Source organism: Mustela erminea, chromosome 7 (genome assembly GCF_009829155.1).
Source record: "Mustela erminea isolate mMusErm1 chromosome 7, mMusErm1.Pri, whole genome shotgun sequence".
Taxonomy (NCBI): domain Eukaryota; kingdom Metazoa; phylum Chordata; class Mammalia; order Carnivora; family Mustelidae; genus Mustela; species Mustela erminea.
Window position 1 is genome coordinate 108305441 of NC_045620.1, and position 9742 is coordinate 108315182.

The window sequence follows — 9742 nt, forward strand, 5'->3', positions numbered from 1 at the left end:
TTCTGAGTCATTGGTAGTCTTGGGAATTTGTGTCTGTCAAGGAATGTTCTGTTGTTCTGAGTTGTAGAATATTTGGGCATAAAATTGTTATATTATTTCTTTCATGGATGTGGGGCCTGTAGGGGATATTCTATTATTGGATAAATGCTCTATAAATATAAATTATAATTGATATCATAATTGGTTGGTAGTGTTGTTCAGGTCTACGTTCTTATTTTCTGTCTACTTGTTCTAGTAATTACAAGGATAGGTTGCAAATTCTAACTATACTTTTAGATTTGTCTGTTTCTCACTTGAGTTCTATCAGATTTTGTGGCATGTGTTTGAAGCTCTGTTACTAGATGTATATGCATTTAGGAGTCATATCTCTTTGGACAATTGATCCCTTTATAATTATATAATGTTTCTCTTATCCTTAACATTTCTTATTCTTATGTTGTTTGTTATTAATATAGCTGCTCACACTTTCTATCTGTTAATATTGACATGGTATATTATTATCCATTATTTTACTTTATACTTGTGTGTTTTTATATGTGAAGCTAGTTTCTTATAAACAGCATAGAATTGGATCTTGCTTTTATGTGCAATCTGATAATCTCTTTTAATTGGTATGTTTAGTGAATTCAAATTTAATATAAATATTTATATGGTTGAATCAGATCTACCATATTGTTGGCTATTTTCCATTTGTTCTTTGTTCTTTTTTTCTTATTTCTCATTTTCTGCTCAGCTTGAGGTTATTTGAACATTTCTAAGATTCATATTTATCCTTTTCTACTTACTTTTGATTTGCCTTTTTTTTTAAAGGTCTGAACAACTGTAGAAAATAGATTAAGACAAATAAGTATACCTCAGGGTCCTGTGAAATTCTTCCAAAGATCTAACATTCATGTCATCATAAGCTTGAAAGAGAAGAGAAAGAAGGCGGAGCTGAAAAAACTGAAAGGAATAGTGGCTGAAAATTCCCCAAATTTGGTGACAGATATGTCTATATTTTCAAGAAGTTGAGTGAACCTCAACCAGGATATGGAAATAAAACTGTATGCAAACATGGCATAATTAAACTTTTGATTAAAACAGACTAAAAAAATACCTGAAAGCAGCCAGAGAAAAAAGACATTTTAAATGGATGGTAAAAACTATTCAAGCGACAAAGGATTTCTCATCAGAAACCATAGAGATTAAAAGAAACTGACAAAATATTCTCAAATGCTGAAATAAAGCAATGAGCAACTCAGAATCCTCTGTCCAGCAAAAATAACCTTAGGAATAGAGGGGAAATCAACACATTATCAAGTAGAGGAAAATTAAGAGAACTTCTTATTACCAGACGTACTCTTAAAAAAAAAAAAAAACTATAGGAAATTTCCTAAACAGAGAGAGGAAAGAATAAAAAAATAAACTTTGGCACCTGAGGAAGGAAGGGAAAACACACTAGGCAATATTCAGAAGATGTGATAATTTGGCAAAACTGGGTACATGATGTGTGGGATCTTTGTCTTATGTCTTACAATTACAACATGTGAATCTACAATGGTCTCAAAATAAATGGTTAATTTGGAAAAAACTCATTGTAAAAGAGGCAGGGGCTTCCTTTTTAGCTCACTGTATCCTAGAGTTGAAACTGTAATTCTAGGAAGGCTTACTATTATTATTACTATTATTATCATGGGATTGGAAGGAAGGAAATCCCTAAGGAGTTGATACAGCCTCTATTGATTTTACACGTTAATTATAGTTTAGACAATGTCTTAGAAGTCAATTTCAAATATAAATGTTCCTCTCTCACCCTCTACTCACCCTCACCTCTGCCCACCACAGGCCCAGGGTTCAAAGCTACTCCCCTCTTTTTCCCTACCATGACAGTGAAAATTCCAGAGATATGTAAATGTCTGTGGTGGTTGCCTCCACTTACTCACCTCTGACTCTTAACTTCTTTCTATTCTAGTCTAATTTTTGACCTTAGCACCACAGTGAAACTTCTACTGATAGATCAACAAACAGACACATGTCACTACTCTCACAGTGTTTTAACTTTAATTCACTCATCAGCAACATTTAACAATGCCATTTACTCCCTTCTTGAAATTATTATTATTACTATTACTATTACTATTACTATTACTTTGCATTTCTTTTCATGATAAACTTCCTGTTCCCTTATTATATCTCTGACAGCTCTTTTTTAAGTCCTTAAAAAACAATTTTTTTTGTTTTTTGTTTTTTCTGGTCAGTCTTTAAATGTTGGTATTTCCTAGGGTTCTTTTTTCTTCTTCTTCTTCCAATTTTTTAATTTAATTTTTAAAAATTTTAATAAACATATAATGTATTTTTATCCCCAGGGGTACAGGTCTGTGAGTCGCCAGGTTTACACACTTCACAGCACTCACCTACCCTTCCCTACCACCTTCTAGGGTTCTTTTTATGATCCTCTTCTTTCCCAGGATTGGTGATAACTTTATTATCATTTATATGCTAATGATTTTGAAGTATAATTTCTTATCTGTAGTTTGGATCCTGTAACAAAATATTTATTTAGATATGCCAAGATTTGCAAAATTAATATGTCTAAAATCAAACTCACCAGCTTTCCCTTTCATATACTTCTCCTGTGTTTCCCAAAAAAGTGAACAGTACTACCATCTGTGTAGTCTTTCAAGTGAGAAGACTAGTGTCATTGCCTTCTTCTTCTCAGCCTTTCTCTCAGCATTTACTCTGTCATTGTGTTCTTTCATTTTACTTCCCATCCCTATTGTAATTCCACATATAGTTCATAATCATCTTTTGTCTGTATTGATGCTATAGCTGCTTATTGAGTTTTCCTGTCTGCAGGTTTTTCTCCTCTGTTGTCTCTGATGGGAGATTCATACAAGAATATAGTCCACTATGTGCTTGGAAACATAATTTAAAAAATTAATTCACTCATTCACTCAGCTATCAAATATTTGTTGAGTACTCTTGACCAGCCACTGTGCCAGACATGGGAGTAGTAAGGTTTCTGCCCTCATTGACTTCATGGATGCAAATGTCATCTCACCAAAGAGGTCTTCCCTGGCCACCTTATCTAGAATGGTACTCCATTTCCATGTACTTCATTTTCTCTCCTTTCTTGACATATTGTACATTGAATTTTCCCATTTGTTTACTGTTTTCCCCTTCTAAAATATAGATACTGAGAATGCTATACACTTAAGTTTTTTTGTTTATTGCTATATCGTAAGGCCGAGACAATGCCTGGTATATGTTATAAATATTTTTGAATAAGGCAATAAATCCTGGTTTGGGGAAAATGAACAAGAATCAAATTTTTAAAAATAGTTATAGATTTCAGGTAAGTATTATGTAGGAAATAGGATGCCCCAGAAGAAAGTAATTTAAGCAGTGATTTACTTTTAGAAAGGTGATTGGCAAGAACTTCATTTAAGCTAAGACTTGAACCTATGAAAGGGCCCAACCTTTCATATGAATATCATGGGACAGAACATTCTGAGAAGGTGAAGTGATTTGTACTTCTTAATTCCTCAGGTGAGAAAGTGCTTTTGCATGCTCAAGCAGTAAAAAGGTCACTGCTGCAGGAGGGTAGAACATTATACAAGATGAGGCTGGTCATGGGAAGAAATTTGGATTTTATTGTAGTCATTGATAAAGCTAGAGGCAATAATATTTCTTAGTTGTACACATCCCAAGTATAATTATTTGTTAAATATAGCCCTTTCCTGCCAAAAGCTCCATGAGAACAAAGGGCACATCTCATTTACTCCGGGTGCTCATGTCTTAAGCAATACCTGTACATGGCTAGCATTTACTGAATAGATCGATTGTGTGAAGGCCTGGATCAACCACATTAACTGCACTCTTCTCATTGCCAACTTTAATAAACACTTCAGCAGGATCTGAATATCTAATCTCAACAAATATTCTGTTGAATCTGTAAATATCGTTCTCTAAGTTCTTACCAAGGAATCTTTACATAGTTGAAGTCTTGTTATCTAGAAGGAATAAACTTTTCCTTTTTGTTTGCTTGTTATTTTTTTTTCTGCCCCAGATAAAAATTAGGATTAATAGGTAGAAATTTGCTCTTTGGTGATTTATGTGTTTTCCCTGGTTTCCTTTCATTGGGAGTGTTGAAGCCATGTCTGACTCACAATCTATCAATTGTTCTAAAGAAAGAATACTTTCTATTCAAAAGAATACAACTAAAGTAAATAAATAAAATAATACAATAAAGAAATGAAAAGAATAAAATAAATAAAAATGACTTCCTATTCAAAAGAAAGAAAGAGTTTGGACTATTAGAGAACACCAACACTCCCTACAAATATCAGATCTGAGTCTTTCATGGCTATTATAAATATCTTTCTATGTGATATTATATATGATATAAATATCTTTCTAATAACTCAATGAATAAGGTATATACCTTAAGGTATAAGGTATATCTAAGGTAACTTAGATAAAAGGAAATTTTATTTTGCTTCAGTAGCTCATAACTTAGTGTTTGACCTTGAAAAGATACAATTTTGGCCTCTGGTTACACTTGTGTTTTACTTTTGGTCAGTAGAAATATCAGTAAATATTTTTCAAATAAAATAAGAATGCAAATACTTAGCAATAATAACAACAAATTGGAGATGTACTTGAATGTGAAATAGGAGGCATGGAAATTCATTACTAGACCAGAGCTTTTCTTATATGACAATTGAATTCATTTTAATGTATTCTGAGCCCTCTCCCTGGCTTTCTTTTGGGAAAGAAAGCTTAAAATTCTGTAGAATATGGTCTTTTGACAGCTCTTATTTAATGGAGTGATAAATCAAGTAACATGTGGTGATGAGTTTCTATTTTCTGATTTGTTTTAAGAAAGAGTCTGCAAAAATTATAATTGAAATAACATGTGTAAAATAAGTAGATTCATACTTATCTTCTGTATGCAGACCCCAAGATCTACCAGAACCATAGTATTTGGGATTAGTGTGACCTTTTATTTTTTCAGTCATAACTATGATTGTTGAATAATTTTTGGTTCTCCTTCCTGACAGAAGAGCTTAAAGCAATTCTGTTCTGATGACTTTGTTGTTAGCTTTGCGTCGTTAGCTTTTTCTATCTCCTCTTTTTGCTGTTCTTCTTTTTTCTTATTTCATGTAAATGTTAGTTTTCTAACTGCATATAAAAATAAGCATGACATTAATCACAGCCTAATGAGCAACCTAACTATAAAAAAACTCACTGAATAAAAATATACTCAGTAGCTTGAACACACCCAAATTTCCATATAAAGTAGGCTTATTTAAATATCACCACAAAGATGTGCTCTTTACAAGCTAAAAATGTCCACAAGTTTGCCGTGGTTTGGTTTATTCCCCTGATTTGAGGCACATTAATGTGTGTGTGAAATATGCCAAAGTTTAGTAGAAATCAATCCCATTAGTATTTAAATACAACAATTAATTTATGTTGTTATTTATTGGCCAATTATATTAGAAATTATAGTGTTTAACAGAGGACAATCAGGTTTCCAAGAGCTGTAATTTGCCTGCAGTGTTAGAAGACAGATACAATCAATGCTCACAGCAATAGCATCCACTGTGTTTTCCCCCCATCCTCTTCTAAAGATATCTAATTTTATAAATAAGAAATGTGCTAAACTACACTTTCTCAAATGTTGCATTAAGGTTTAATGATCTAGAATACTTTTAAATCCTTCCTCCTCACCACTTGTTTTTCCTTTCCCCTTCTCTGAGGCTGTATGTACAATAACCTGTGTTTGTTGAAAGGTCTCTATTTCATTTAAAATTTTTTCACAATGAATTTATAAAATATGTATTACACTTTTTACTCTGAGGGACTACAGGATGGCAAAATATACTTATGCAGGTTCTCATTCATCAGAAATATGATCTCATAAACTTTAAACATAACTGCATTATATATTGATAAGAACAATGTAAAAAGGACCTCTCGATTATGTCTCAGTTCATAGGAGTCCTGCTCACTCTTTAATGTCCTGTGCATATATTAACTCTTTTAAGAATTCTTCTCTGATTTTTCTAGTCAGGAATAATCTCTTTCTCTGTTCAGCTTCCAAAGCATTAGGTTTAGATTTCCCTATGAATTTACCACCTTCTGTGTTTTGTCACTGTTTTGAAACAAACCAGAAATTATGGCTAGTTGTGTATTGGGGGGTAATGGTCTTCACGGTAAAGCAGTTCATATCTCTTAAGATTTTGGAAGGTTTCAAAAATAATTGGTTAAAATACAAATATTTACTATCATAGAGCTTTTGCATTTCCAGATTTATTTTTTGTTATTTTGAGTGGTAAAATCAGGGAGAATGGGATGGATTTAAAGGGGAAGTTTCCCAGAGTATATGGCACTTTCATGGGACGGGCAGATGACAGACATGTATATACAGGCATGGGGAAGGAGGCCACCACAATCATCCAGGGCCTTCTGAAAGGTCTTGAGAGCAATAGGCTCCTAAATGGAAGCAAGAAGTGGGTAATCTGAGTGATAAGAGGACATTCTAATCATTCTAATCTGACTTTACAATTCAGCTCTGAGTGAGTGGAAGGCTTACCTATATTTTGTGTCTACAGAAGACAGACCAGATAATAAAGCAGGCTTATCTTACTTGAAGGCATGGATATGTTCATTGGTTGTAAGTTTTCATAAGAAAAAACTCTTCTTTGTGTGAGTATACATCAAAATGGGATATTTTTATATTTTATATTTTAAATTCAGATGCCTCTAAGAAAGGAATCATAAACTATTTAGATTGTTTACTGTCTTTATAATTCCTTAACAAGGAGAATAGCATTTAGTTGTCTGATTTTATAAGAAAGAACAAAGTTGTAACCTTAAGATAAGAGATTTCTTTTTCTTCTTTTCTTTTCTTTCTTTCCCTTCCCTTCCCTTTCCTTTTTCTTTTTTCTTTTCTTTTCTTTTCTTTTTTTTTCTTTCTTTTCAGCTGTACTTTTAGGAAATCACTGTCCAGAGCTAGCAGTAATCATTTAGGCACTATGTGGGTGGGTCACAAACTTAAGGTGATCTTAACTTCAATCCCCCTTTGCCTGTAGGATAATGACAGAGAATAATGATACTGATGACAGAGCACACCATATTCCTAAGCACACATATAGAACTGGTATTGATAGGCCAGTAGAAAAGGGGAGTACATTTTGTGTTGACTCTAATAATTTCAGTAGCTGATATCAGCCTGATCACATTGATGGTATTATGTGATGGCATCCTTGGCCTCTATCATCTTATATTTATTTTCTGTTCCTTCCTCCCATCTTCCCCTATTTTCCTCTCTTCTTTTCCTTTGACAAATACTAAATAACTATTAATGTCATGGTCTGAAGTGTGCATGAGAAATACATTGGAAGTCACCCACAGTCCTAGTTTTTGGTGAGCAAAAGAGTTGCAACAGTCCATCTCATCCATATCAATGAAACTAGGGGCTGGTTCTTTGAAAGAATTAATAAGATTAATAAACCCCTGGCCAGACATATCAAAAAGAAAAGAGAAAGGACCCAAATTAATAAAATCATGAATGAAAGAGGAGAGATCACAGCCAACACCAAAGAAATAAAAACAATTATAAGAACATATTATGAGCAGCTATACACCAGCAAATTTGACAATCTGGAAAAAATGGATGCATTCCTAGAGATATATAAACTATTAAAACTGAACCATGAAGGAATAGAAAACCTGAACAGACCAATAACCAGTAAGGAGATTGAAGCAGTCATCAAAAATCTCCCAACAAACAGGAGCCCAGGGCCAGATGGCTGCCCAGGGGAATTCTACCAAACATTTAAAGAAGAATTAATGTCTATTTTCCTGAAACTCTTCCAAAAAATAGAAATGGAAGGAAAACTTCCAAACTCATTTTATGGGGCCAGGATTACCTTGATCCCAAAACCAAAGACCCCATCAAAAAGGAGAATTACAGACCAATATCCTTGATGAACACAGATGCGAAAATTCTCACCAAAATACTAGCGAATAGGATCCAACAGTACAATGAAAGGATTATTCACCACGACCAAATGGGATTTATTCCTGGGCTGCAAGTTTGGCTCAACATCTGCAAATCAATCCATGTGATACAATACATTAATAAAAGAAAGAACAGGAACCATATGATCCTTTCAATAGATGCTGAAAAAGCATTTGACAAAGTACAACATCCTTTCTTGATCAAAACTCCACAAAGTGTAGGGATAAGAGGGAACATATCTCAGTATCATTAAAGCCATCTATGAAAAACCCACAGCAAATATCATTCTCAATGGGAAAAAACTGAGAGATTTTCCCCTTAGGTCAGGAATACAGCAGGGATGTCCACTGTCACCTCTGCTATTCAACATAGTAGTAGAAATCCTAGCCTCAGCAGTCAGACAACAAAAAGAAATTAAAGGCATCCTAATCAGCAAAGAAGAAGTCAAACTCTCACTCTTTGCAGATGATATGATACTTTATGTGGAAAACCCAAAAGACTCCACTCCAAAACTACTAGAACTCATACAGGAATTCAGTAAAGTGCCAGGATATAAAATCAATGCACAGAAATCATTTACATTTCTATATACCAAGAGCAAGACAGAAGAAAGAGAAATTAAGGAGTCGATCCCATTTACAATTGCACTCAAAGCCATAAGATACCTAGGAATAAACCTAACCAAAGAGGCAAAGAATCTGTATGCAGAAAACTCTAAAATACTCATGAAAGAAATTGAGGAAGACACAAAGAAATGGAAAAATATTCCATGCTCATGGATTGGAAGAACAAATATAGTGAAAATGTCTAATGCTACATAAAGCAATCTACATGCTTAATGTAATCCCAATCAAAATACCATTAATTTTTTTCAAAGAAATGGAACAAATAATCCTAAAATTTATATGGAACCAGAAAAGACCCCGAATAGCCAGAGAAATGTTGAAAAAGAAAACCAAAGTTGGTGACATCACAATTCCAGACTTCAAGATCCATTACAAAGCTGTAATCATCAAGATAGTATAGCACCGGCACAAAAACAGACACATAGATCAATGGAACAGAATAGAGTGCCCAGAAATGGATCCTCAACTCTATGGTCAACCAATCTTTGACAAAGCAGGAAAGAATGTCCAGTGGAAATAAGACAGTCTCTTCAACAAATGGTGTTGGTAAAATTGGACAGCCACATGCAGAAAAATGAAACTGGACCATATCCTTATGCCACACACAAAAATAGACTCCAAATGGATGAAAGACCTCAATGTGAGACAGGAATCTATCAAAATCCTTGAGGAGAACTCAGGCAGCAACCTCTTCAACCTCCACTGTAGCAACTTCTTCCTAGAAACATTGCCAAAGGCAAGGGAAGCAAGGGCAGAAATGAACAATTGGGACTTCATCAAGATCAAAAGCTTTTGCACAACAAAGGAAACAGTCAACAAAACCAAAAGACAACTGACAGAATGGGAGAAGATATTCACAAATGACATATCAGATAAAGGGCTAGTATCCAAAATCTATAAAGAACTTATTAAACTTCAATACCCAAAGAACAAATAATCCAATTAAGAAATGGGCAGAAAACATGGACAGACATTTCTGCAAAGAAGACATCCAGATGGCCAACAGACACATGAAAAAATGCTCAACATCAGTTGGCATCAGGGAAATACAAATCAAAACCACAATGAGATACCACCTCACACCAGTCAGAGTGACTGAAATTAA